Below are 12,843 nucleotides of genomic sequence, written 5' to 3'. Positions count from 1 at the left end.
TTGCTTGCCACATTTATTTGTAATGCCAGTCCTGGTTATAGGTAACAATCTTTCTTATGAAGTGCCTACATTATTACGCATATTAATCGTTAATTGTGGAAATAAATTAAGATATGCAAGATTTTTTAATATACAGTGTCAGTCAAAAGTTTGGACACCTACTCATTCAAGGGTTTTTCTTTATTTGTTCTAACAAAATGCATATAGCATATATAGCGTATTGTCGGATATTATTAATCCTAATCAGCCAGGTTTTTTACATGGACGATACATTGGAGATAATATAAGACAAGTACTGGAAACAATAGAACACTATGAAAAATCTGGGAAACCAGGCCTGATATTCATAGCCGACTTTGAAAAGGCTTTTGATAAAGTACGACTGGAATTTATATATAAATGCCTGGAATATTTCAATTTTGGAGAATCTCTTATACAATGGGTTAAAGTTATGGATAGTATCCCTAGGTGTAAAATAGTAAATAATGGCTACTTCTCAGAAAGTATTAAACGGTCAAGAGGTGTAAAACAAGGTTGTCCACTATCACCGTATCATTTTATTATGGCCATCGAAATGTTAGCTATTAAAATCAGATCCAACAATAATATCAAGGGGCTAGAAATCCAAGGCTTAAAAACCAAGGTGTCATTGTATGCTGATGATTCATGTTTTCTTTTAAATCCACAATTTGGATCCCTCCACAGCCTCATAGACAATCTAGATCATATTTCTAACCTCTTTGGATTACAACCAAATTATGATAAGTGTATTGGATTACAAAAACATACCATTTTTACATTACTGTGTAGTTTACCAATAAAATGGTCTGACGGGGAAGTTGACATACTCTGTATTCATATCCCGAAATAAATGATTTCACTACAATACATTTTTATAGAAAGTTGGCAAAAATTGCTACCTTGGAAATGAAAATACCTGTCTTTTTGTGGAAAAATCACCCTGATTAACTCTTTAGTCATATCACAGTTTACATTTACATTTACATTTTAGTCATTTAGCAGACGCTCTTATCCAGAGCGACTTACATGAGCAATTAGGGTTAAGTGCCTTGCTCAAGGGCACATCGACAGATTTTTCACCTAGTCGGCTCGGGGATTAGAACCAGAGACCTTTCGGTTACTGGCACAACGCTCTTAACCACTAAGCTACCTGCCGCTTATGGCCCTGCCTACACCTAACAACTTTTTTTGTTTTATTATTATGAGAAGAAATTCCATTTTATATGGAACGGCAAGCCAGACAAAATTAAATGGGCCTATTTATATAATGAATATGAATTCGGAGGGCATAAATTATAAAATATTAAAGTATTAGACCTCTCACTAAAGGCTTCAGTCATACAAAAGCTATACTTAAATACAAACTGGTTCTCTAGCAGATTAGTAAGAATGGCTCACCCCGTGTTCAAGAATGGCCTTTTTCCCTTTATTCAGATTACAACCTCTAACTTTCGGTTATTTGAAAATGAAATAATTGCCAAAATATAGCTATTTTTAAAACAAGCCATAGAAAGTTGGTTGCAATTTCAGTTTAATCCACCAGAAAATACTTTACAAATATTACCACAAATAGTATAAACTGAAATATACGAATTGATTAAAGAAATGTTATTTAAAAAATATATATATAATATTTGAAATGGTATAATCTTTTCAATTATATCATAAATAGGACTGGTGGAGTTGTCACACATGCAGCTAACAAAAATATATGGAAATGTCTGCACTATCCAAAATTACAACCAACTAATTGCAGCATTACAGCAAAAATGAAAGAGGCAAGTGGAAGGGAGAGAAAGTAAAGAAATTGTGATAAATAAAAAAGTTTTATTTAAGGACCAAAAATTGTACAGCTGTGCAATACAGTGAGGGAAAAAAGTATTTCATCCCCTGCTGATGTTGTACGTTTGCCCACTGACAAAGACATGATCGTCTATAATTTTAATGGTAGGTTTATTTGAACAGTGAAAGACAGAATAACAACAAAAAAATCTAGAAAAACGCATGTAAAAAATGTTATAAATTGATTTGCATTTTAATGAGGGAAATAAGTATTTGACCCCTCTGCAAAACATGACTTAGTACTTGGTGGAAAAACCCTTGTTGGCAATCACAGAGGTCAGACGTTTCTTGTAGTTGGCCACCAGGTTTGCACACATCTCAGGAGGGATTTTGTCCCACTCCTCTTTGCAGATCTTCTCCAAGTCATTAAGGTTGAGGCTGACGTTTGGCAACTCGAACCTTCAGCTCCCTCCACAGATTTTCTATGGGATTAAGGTCTGGAGACTGGCTAGGCCACTCCAGGACCTTAATGTGCTTCTTCTTGAGCCACTCCTTTGTTGCCTTGGCCGTGTGTTTTGGGTCATTGTCATGCTGGAATACCCATCCACAACCCATTTTCAATGCCCTGGCTGAGGGAAGGAGGTTCTCACCCAAGATTTGACGGTACATGGCCCCGTCCATCGTCCCTTTGATGCGGTGAAGTTGTCCTGTCCCCTTAGCAGAAAAACACCCCCAAAGCATAATGTTTCCACCTCCATGTTTGATGGTGGGGATGGTGTTCTTGGGGTCATAGGCAGCATTCCTCCTCCTCCAAACACGGCGAGTTGAGTTGATGCCAAAGAGCTTGATTTTGGTCTCATCTGACCACAACACTTTCACCCAGTTCTCCTCTGAATCATTCAGATGTTCATTGGCAAACTTCAGACGGGCCTGTATATGTGCTTTCTTGAGCAGGGGGACCTTGCGGGCGCTGCAGGATTTCAGTCCTTCATGGTGTAGTGTGTTACCAATTGTTTTCTTGGTGACTATGGTCCCAGCTGCCTTGAGATCATTGACAAGATCCTCCCGTGTAGTTCTGGGCTGATTCCTCACCGTTCTCATGATCATTGCAACTCCACAAGGTGAGATCTTGCATGGAGCCCCAGGCCGAGGGAGATTGACAGTTATTTTGTGTTTCTTCCATTTGCGAATAATCGCACCAACTGTTGTCACCTTCTCACCAAGCTGCTTGGCGATGGTCTTGTAGCCCATTCCAGCCTTGTGTAGGTCTACAATCTTGTCCCTGACATCCTTAGAGAGCTCTTTGGTCTTGGCCATGGTGGAGAGTTTGGAATCTGATTGATTGATTGCTTCTGTGGACAGGTGTCTTTTATACAGGTAACAAGCTGAGATTAGGAGCACTCCCTTTAAGAGTGTGCTCCTAATCTCAGCTCGTTACCTGTATAAAAGACACCTGGGAGCCAGAAATCTTTCTGATTGAGAGGGGGTCAAATACTTATTTCCCTCATTAAAATGCAAATCAATTTATAACATTTTTGACATGCGTTTTTCTGGATTTTTTGTTGTTGTTATTCTGTCTCTCACTGTTCAAATAAACCTACCATTAAAATTATAGACTGATAATTTCTTTGTCAGTGGGCAAACGTACAAAATCAGCAGGGGATCAAATACTTTTTTCCCTCACTGTATATATTTGCAAAATACTTGGGAAGAGATTGATGTACCGATTCCATTGCACATTGTTTATGAACTGATACACAAAACGACATTGGATTGAAGAGTTTTTCAATGTAAATTATTATACAAAATTCTTGCAACCAATAGAATGTTATATATATGGGGGATATAACAATCCCAGCTCTGCAGATTTTCCTGCGAAGAGACAGAATCATTAGATCATTTGTTTTGGTACTGTCCATACTGTGTGGAGCTTGTTTTTGGTCACAGGTTCAGGAATGGCTGAAAAATATGGAGCCAGATAGCTGCCAAAAGGTTGAACGTACGTATCGTTAGGATCGCAAGAAAATCCATACGTAAATTGTTAGGATCGTAAGAAAAGCCATGCGTGAAACATGAAACGTAACCGTTAAATTAGATCTGTAAACGTACAAACCCTATGTTACGACTATGAATGAACATTTACATGTTCAATTCTTACTTTACGTCTCCCTTTACTCGGTTACAGATCTTTTTTATACATACAAACTTTTGTTAGGAATGTGGCATCTGCAAAGGACATGAACCGAACGTAGCTAGTCGAAGTTAGCTAGTCAATCAAGCAACTCTAGCTCAGACGTTAGAGTTGATTTGCAGCTTACGGTTTCATTTCCAAAATAAAAGTTTAGAGCTTGTTTTAGAATGGCATTTGATAACAACGTTATACCAGTAAGATGGCATAGTATAGGCTTGGGCCTTCAGCAAATGACTTGTGTGAGAATGATACTATAAAAAGACAACTCAGACTAATGACAGAATGGATGACATACTGACTGATTGACCTGAATGAAGGATGAATTAAATGTTGAAATATGTTGGAATGATGGTTTGCACGCATCATGCATGCTCTGTACTTTATTTGGCTAGTAGGCAAATAGGCCTACATTAGGGTATAATGACTCTACAGCTGCATGCCTCCAGAAGGGCATCTTCTGAGGCTGAGGAGTGCTTTTCCCAAAGCGCACGGTGCTGTGGTGCAGCATGGCGATCACAAGCTCTTCAACTGGGCAGCAGTGTCGCGATGGAGGGAATAGCCTATACAGAGACTACTTAAGACCACTGCAACAGAGTTATTGTAAAGTGTGGGAATAAGCTTATGCCAGACTTAGCCTACGTTTAACCTCTCCCTTGTTCATTTCAAAGTCCATATGTTCATGACCCGATTCATATAAATCATGTCAAATTATTTTTTATTCATATTAACCCCTCCTACAGAATATGCTTTGGGAAGATTTTGAGTGATGAAATACATTTCAAAATATTCTAGGAAAAAATATTTTGATTGGCAAAGACTACAGTGGTCATACATCATTCATAGATTCACCAAACATTTTTTTTACATTTTAGTCATTTTAGCAGATGCTCTTATCCAGAGCGACTTACAGTTAGTGAGTGGATACATTTTTTCATATTGGTCCCCCGTGGGAATCGAACCCACAACCCTGGCGTTGCAAGCGCCATGCTCTACCAACTGAGCTACACGGGACAACATATATGTTTAATTATTCCTGGTATATACACTACTGGTTGATTGCAGACAGAGCCCAGAGAATGGGATGGTGCAGTATTGAATTAGTCATATGTTGATCAGGTGCATGCATGGGGATGTCCACGTCACCCAGAGATATGCCCATGGTGTAGAGATACACCTAGCGGCCTGAAACTTCACTGTTGTAGGCATAATACAGCTAGTGCTATCTAGACTTGCGCTGGCAAACAAATCCATTACATTAGCTACCTAACTCTTTCTGGTTTCCCTGACTTCCGGTTCTTTTATACTCTGTTATGCTTGTTCGCGTAGCACTTCTCATAGGCCATTTGGCGTACGTTTTTTTTGTTGGTGAGATGAAACTGCCCAAACTCTGAAAGGTATTATTGTATGTCAGAATTGCAACAAGATTTGTTAAAGCCTAAAATGTTAGTCCGTAATCGTAACATGGTGTTTGTACGTTCACAGATTAAATTTCACGTTTACGTTTTATGTTTCACGCATGCTTTTTCTTAAGATCCTAACAATTTACATATGGATTTTCTTACGATCCTAACGATATGTTCACTATTGGTCAAAAGTTTTAGAACACCTAGAATAATAGTGAAGACATCAAAACTATGAAATAACACATATGGACTCATGTAGTAACCAAAAAAGGGTTAAACAAATCAAAATACATTTTATATTTGAGATTCTTCAAATAGTCACCCTTTGCCTTGATGACAGCTTTGCACACTCTTGGCATTCTCTCAACCAGCTTCACCTGAAATGCTTTTCCAACAGTCTTGAAGGAGTTCCCACATATGCTGAGCACTTGTTGGCTGCTTTTCCTTCACTCTGCGGTCCAACTCATCCCAAACCATCTCAATTTGGTCATCTGATGCAGCACTCCATCACTCTCCTCCTTGGTAAAATAGCCCTTACACAGCCTGGAGGTGTGTTGGGTCATTGTCCTGTTGAAAAATAAATGATAGTCCCACTAAGCCCAAACAAGATGGGATGGCGTATCGCTGCAGAATGCTGTGGTAGCCATGCTGGTCTAATGTCCATTGCTCGTGTTTCTTGGCCCAAGCAAGTCTCTTCTTCTTATTGATGTTCTTTAGTAGTGGTTTCTTTGCAGCAATTCGACCATGAAGGCCTGATTCACGCAGTCTCTTCTGAGCAATTGATGTTGAGATGTGTCTGTTACTTGAACTCTGTGAAGCATTTATTTGGGTTGCAATCTGAATAGAAAGGTTTAGAACTTTAGTGAAACAGCACAGTGGGTCAGAAGTTTACATACACTAAGTTGACTGTGACTTTAAACAGCTTGGAAAATTCCAGAAAATGATGTCATGGCTTTAGAAGCTTCTGATAGGCTAATTGACATCATTTGAGTCAATTGGAGGTGTACCTGTGGATGTATTTCAAGGCCTACCTTCAAACTCAGTGCCTCTTTGCTTGACATCATGGGAAAATCAAAAGAAATCAGCCAAGAACTCAGATTTTTTTTTTGTAGACCTCCACAAGTCTGGTTCTTCCTTGGGAGCAATTTCCAAACGCCTGAAGGTGCCACATCCATCTGTACAAACAATAGTACGCAAGTATAAACACCATGGGACCACGCAGCCGTCATACCGCTCAGGAAGGAGACGCGTTCTGTCTCCTAGAGATGTACGTACTTTGGTGCGAAAAGTGCAAATCAATCCCAGAACAACAGCAAAGGACCTTGTGAAGATGCTGGAGGAAACAGGTACCAAAGTATCTATATCCACAGTAAAACGAGTCCTACATTGACATAACCTGAAAGGCCGCTCAGCAAGGAAGAAGCCACTGCTCCAAAACCGCCATAAAAAAGCCAGACTACGGTTTGCAACTGCACATGGGGACAAATATCGTACTTTTTGGAGAAATGTCCTCTGAAACAAAAATAGAACTGTGCTTGCAAGCCGAAGAACACCATCCCAACCGTGAAGCACGGGGGTGGCAGCATCATGCTGTGGGGGTGCTTTGCTGCAGGAGGGACTGGTGCACTTCACAAAATAGATGGGATCATGAGGAAGGAAAATTATGTGGATATATTGAAGCAACATCTCAAGACATCAGTCAGGAAGTTAAAGCTTGGTCGCAAATGGGTCTTCAAAATGGACAATGATCCCCAAGCATACTTCCAAAGTTGTGGCAAAATGGCTTAAGGACATCAAAGTCAAGGTATTGGAGTGGCCATCACAAAGTCCTGACCTCAAACCTATAGACAATTTGTGGGCAGAACTGAAAAAGTGTGTGCGAGCAAGGAGGCCTACAAACCTGATTCAGTTACACCAGCTCTGTCAGGAGGAATGGGCCAAAATTCACCCAACTTATTGTGGGAAGCTTGTGGAAGGCTACCTGAAACGTTTGACCCAAGTTAAATAATTTAAAGGCAATGCTACCAAATGCTAATTGAGTGTATGTAAACTTCTGACCCACTGGGAATGTGATGAAATAAATAAAAGCTTAAATAAATCATTCCCTCTACTATTATTCTGACATTTCACATTTTTAAAATAAAATGGTGATCTAACTTACCTAAGACAGGGAATTTTTACTAGGATTAAATGTCAGGAATTGTGAAAAACTGAGTTTAAATGTATTTGGCTAAGGTGTATGTAAACTTCCGACTTCAACTGTAGGTTCAGAACTTTTGTGAAACAGCACAATTGAAAAATATATGGCAAATAGAAATCAAAACTGGATGGTCTTCAGAGATAGATGGGAGGGGATGAGGGTAGCTGAAGGATGGGACTAAAAACAAACAAAAGATAACTAATGTAAAATATACTGTGTCCGTAATATGTACAGTATATAGTATGTATAAGCTGGAAGTAGAAGCCTAAGTGTTGTTGTCCATTAGTTTACTCCAATTAAGGGAGGGGTGGTATGGTTAGGGGAAAATAATACAATAATATATATATATATATTGTATATATACACACAGGTTTTTATTTTTTACTATTTTCTACATTGTAGAATAATAGTGAAGACGTCAAAACTCTGAAATAACACATATGGAATCATTTAGTAACCAATAAAGTGCTAGAAAAATATAAAATATATTTTGATTTGTTTAAGTAGCCACCCTTTGCCTTGATGACAGCTTTGCACACTCTTGGAATTCTCTCAACCAGCTTCATGAGGAATGCTTTTCCAACAGTCTTGAAGGAGTTCCCACATATGCTGAGCACTTGTTGGCTGCTTTTACGTCACTCTGCGGTCCAACTCATCCCAAACCATCTCAATTGGGTTGAGGTTGGGTGATTGCGGAGGCCAGGTCATCTGATGCAGCACTCCATCACTCTCCTTAGTCAAATAGCCCTTACACAGCCTGGTGGTGTGTTTTGGATCATTGTCCTGTTGAAAAACAAATGATAGTCCCACTAAGCCCAAACCAGATGGGATGGCGTATCGCTGCAGAATGCTGTGGTAGCCATGCTGGTTAAGTGTGCCTTGAATTCTAAATAAATGACTGACAATGTCACCGGCAAAGCACCCCCACACCTCCTCCTCCATGCTTCACGGTGGGAACCACACATGCAGAGATCATCCGTTCACGTACTCGGTGTCTCACAAAGACACGGCGGTTGGTACCAAAAATCTAAAATTTGGACTACTACTAAAGGACACCAATAAGAAGAAGATACCTGCTTGGGCCAAGAAACACGAACAATGGACATTAGACCAGTGGAAATGTGTCCTTTGGTCTGGAGTCCAAATGTGAGATTTGTGGTTCCAACCACCGTGTCTTTGTGAGACGTGGTGCGGGTGAACGGATGATCTCTGCATGTGTAGTTCCCACCGTAAAGCATGGAGGAGGAGATGTTATGGTGTGGGGGTGCTTTGCTGGTGACACTGTCTGTGATTCATTTAGAATTCAAGGCACACTTAACCAGCATGTCTACCACAGCATTCTGCAGCGGTACGCCATCCCATCTGGTTTGGGCTTAGTGGGACTATCATTTGTTTTTCAACAGGACAATCACCCAACACACCTCCAGGCTGTGTAAGGGCTATTTTACCAAGAAGGAGAGTGATGGAGTGCATCAGATGACCTGGCCTCCACAATCCCCCGACCTCAACCCAATTGAGATGGTTTGGGATCGGACAGCAGAGCAAAGGAAAAGCAGCCAACAAGTGCTCAGCATGTGGGAACTCCTTCAAGACTGTTGGAAACGCATTCCAGGTGAAGCTGGTTGAGAGAATGCCAAGAGTGTGCAAAGCTGTCATCAAGGCAAAGGGTGGCTATTTGAAGAATCTCAAATATAAAATATATTTTGATTTGTTTAACACTTCTGGTTACTACATGATTCCATATGTGTTATTTCATAGTTTTGATGTCTTCACTATTATTCTACAATGTAGAAAATAGTAAAAATAAAGAAAAACCCTTGAATGAGTAGGTGTGTCCAAACTTTTGACTGGTACTGTATATAAATATAGGGCGGATTGGAAATGATGCAGACAATTACATTGATTGTGGCTTCTGTCTATCTGCAACATTTAAGTTGATCTACCACCCCCCCAAAAAATAAAGTGTACGCTACATGACCAAACGTATGTGGCCACCTACTCTTTGAACATCTCATTCCAAACATCATGGGCATTAATGTGGAGTTGGTCCCCCCTTTGCTGCTATTACTGCCTCCACTCTTCTGGGAAGGCTTTCCACTAGATGTTGGAACATTTCTGCGGGGACTTGCTTCCATTCAGCCACAAGAGCATTAGTGAGATCGGGCACTGATGTTGGGCGATTAGGCCTGGCTCGCAGTCTGCGTTCCAATTCATCCCAAAGGTGTTCGATGGGGTTGAGGTCAGGGCTCTGTGCAGGCCAGTCAAGTTCTTCCACACCGATCTCGACAAACCATTTCTGTATGGACCTCGCTTTGTGCATGGGGCCATTGTCATGCTGAAACAGGAAAGGGCCTTCCCCAAACTGTTGCCACAAAGTTGGAAGCACAGAATCGTCTAGAATGTCATTGTATGCTGTAGCGTTAAGATTTCCCTTCACTGGAACTAAGGGGCCTAACCCAAACCATGAAAAACAGCCCCAGACCATTATTCCTCCTCCACCAAACGTTACAGTTGGCACTACGCATTCGGTCAGGTAGCGTTCTCCTGGCATCCGCCAAACCCAGATTCGTCCGTCGGACTGCCAGATGGTGAAGCGTGATTCATCACTCCAGAGAACGCGTTTCCACTGCTCCAGAGTCCAATGGCGGTGAGCTTTACACCACTCCAGCCGACGCTTGGCATTGCGCATGGTGATCTTAGGCTTGTGTGCGGCTGCTCGGCCATGGAAACCCATTTCATGAAGCTCCCGACGAACAGTTCTTGTGCTGACATTGCTTCCAGAGGCAGTTTGGAACTTGGTAGTGAGTGTTGCAACCGAGGACAGACGATTTTTACGTGCTACGCGCCTCAGCGCTCGAGCCTGCAGCCTGTACTCTCTCTGCTGGAGGATCTCCACTGGGTCCAGGCCATGGGGCCTCTGGATGGGCGTGATGCGGTTCTGTTTCTGGTGCAGCACCATGGGTGGGGGCTGGGAGGGCTGCCCAGGGGACTGGGTCTGAGGGGGCATGACCGGGGAGGCAGCTGGGGGCACGGAGGGGGGAGCAGGGGAGGGTCTGCCAGTGGGCTGAGGGGGAATCAGCTTCTGGGGGGCACTGGATGGAGCAGCAGCATTCACCATGGGCCCTAGAACATATGGCATTGAAGGAGTTATTAGTTCTACCATTCCACAGAGTGTTTTGGTGTATTGATTATCTGTTTAATATGTGTGTATTTCTTGTGATAGGTCTGGTGAAATTTTCAGCACAGGAAAGAGAAGAACGTGGACTAAAAACACTACAGACTAGTGCCCTCTCACACACAGGTGAATCATTGCCCAGGGGTCAAGATGAGGCTCACCTTCGGCCCATTGTTTAGGGGGTCCGTTGGTGGGCTGGCCCTGCATACCAGGGGGAACACCTGAGGGTCCTGGAGGAGGCATGTTGGGGCCTACCATTCCTGCAAGATGACAGGGGACATTAGATATGATCAGACACTGCCTGGCCATTCACACTCACAGACATCCCTTATTGAAGTATAGTTAACGTAGAAAATGGTGCTTGAACTGAGAGCGTGTTTTTAAGTTTCACCACCAGGGGTCCGTGTTCAGCATTCAAATTATTTATTTTCTTTGTTTAAGACAGACAGCATTTGTGTGTGATTGACTGTAATTATGTGCATTTATGTGTAATTCATAGGGTTGCAAAACTCATTGACAGGCTGTGTAGCATAACCTTGCATGTGCCCACCCCACTCACCAAGAGGTCTGTTGTAGTGTGCTGGTGGCTGTCCGGGCCCCGCCCCAGGCCCTGCTCCGGGCCCAGAGGAAGGGGGCATGTTGGGTATCCCTGGCTGCTGCATCCCTGGCATGGGCCTCTTGCCCTGCACGGCCATCTGCAGGTGGTCTGGCAGGGGCTGGCTGCGAGCCAGCATCTTGTAGGCCATGATCTGGGCCCTGAGCTGGTGCAGCTGGTTTTGGTTGAAGGGGGTAGATCCACCCGGCCCAACCCCACCTGGCACAGAACCAAAACTCAGGACACCACCGCAGTCCTGCTGGCCCGTGGCCTTGGGGTCACCGCCCTCCATGGGGACACCTCCAGGGCCGGAGGGCATCATGGGGCCGGGGGAAGGGCCGTTGGCTGGCACAGGGCTGGGAGAGTGCTCAGAACCCCCCAGTGGAGAGGGGTAGCCTGGGGAGGAGATACAACAGCACAGGTGAGAAAAGTAATCTTTCCTGGGAATGGTAGGGCATGACTGTCCCTTTAATTGAGAACAGTGGGAAACTGATTTGAATGACTAATAAAATGGCTAGATACATTGAAAATAGTGTTGAAATGGATGCTAACAGACCAGAAGAAATGTTAGCCAAATTGCCAAATGTTAGCCAAAACCAAAATGCAGACTGGTATTATGATTATGGGCTGGACTGGCGATACAAACACTTTACAAATCACAGTCTCTAACAGACATGCACACATTACAGCTGAGCCTCACCCTCTGTCACCAGTCAATACAGGATAGAAGAGTCAACAGAAAAACACCCTCCCCTGTATTACAGTATTTCAACAGCCCCTCTGTCTCTCTCTCCTTGGTGACTGACTGTTTTTGTAGCAGACAGCTGCCACCTTCATTGTCTGAAAGGGGAAGCCTCATGCCCCTCCACTGAGCATCTGCTGCTCACGCTACCCAACAAAACAACAGAAGCGAAAGAGGAGAAAGTGGCTGGTTGAGTTCACAGTACAAGTGCACATGCGTCTACACGAGTTAGCGTTCACAGTTCCTCTTTTCAGGTAATTGGCTTTAAAGACAATTGTGCTTAAGCCTAAAATCACAATCACCATTTTAAGATCATATGGAAAGATAATAAGTTAACCTTGTGTTAAGCTCCTTCAATAACAGAGTCAATGTTTCCTCTATCCTCCATGCAATCTAATCTATTCAGTACACCATGGTATGGTACCTTGGGAATGTTGGTCCATGGGGCTAGGAGGGGGTCCCATTCCGATGTGGCCTCCACCTGGTCTCATGCCCTTCATCGGTCCGTAGCGAGGGTCGTCAGGCATGCCCTTCTCATGCATGCCTTCCATAGGCTGTGAGAAGACAACACACATTAACATAAGCATGTCCTACTTAGATAGCACATATATTTCTAATGTACAGTAAAGGAAGAATAGATTAATGCAATAAAATTATCATAAAATGGTACCATTGCAGACATTTTACATACATTACAGTTATGGATATGCCCGTTTTCTGTCTTACTTTGTGCA

The 12,843-nt window shown here is 42.5% G+C and overlaps 1 long non-coding RNA gene across 1 annotated transcript; it reads right to left on the bottom strand.

Moving 5' to 3' along the window:
* Window positions 1-10,632: 10,632 nt before the first annotated feature.
* Window positions 10,633-11,415, bottom strand: LOC311150066. The gene is made up of 3 exons (XR_014615069.1): window positions 11,332-11,415; window positions 10,934-11,032; window positions 10,633-10,720 (listed from the first exon to the last, which is right to left on the bottom strand). It is a non-coding gene; the product is annotated as an uncharacterized lncRNA (long non-coding RNA).
* Between the last annotated feature and the right edge of the window lie 1,428 nt (window positions 11,416-12,843).

The sequence above is a fragment of the Coregonus lavaretus genome, assembly GCF_964263955.1.
Source record: "Coregonus lavaretus genome assembly, chromosome: 2".
Classification (NCBI taxonomy): Eukaryota; Metazoa; Chordata; class Actinopteri; order Salmoniformes; family Salmonidae; genus Coregonus; species Coregonus lavaretus.
This window is presented reverse-complemented; position numbering and strand designations above follow the sequence as displayed.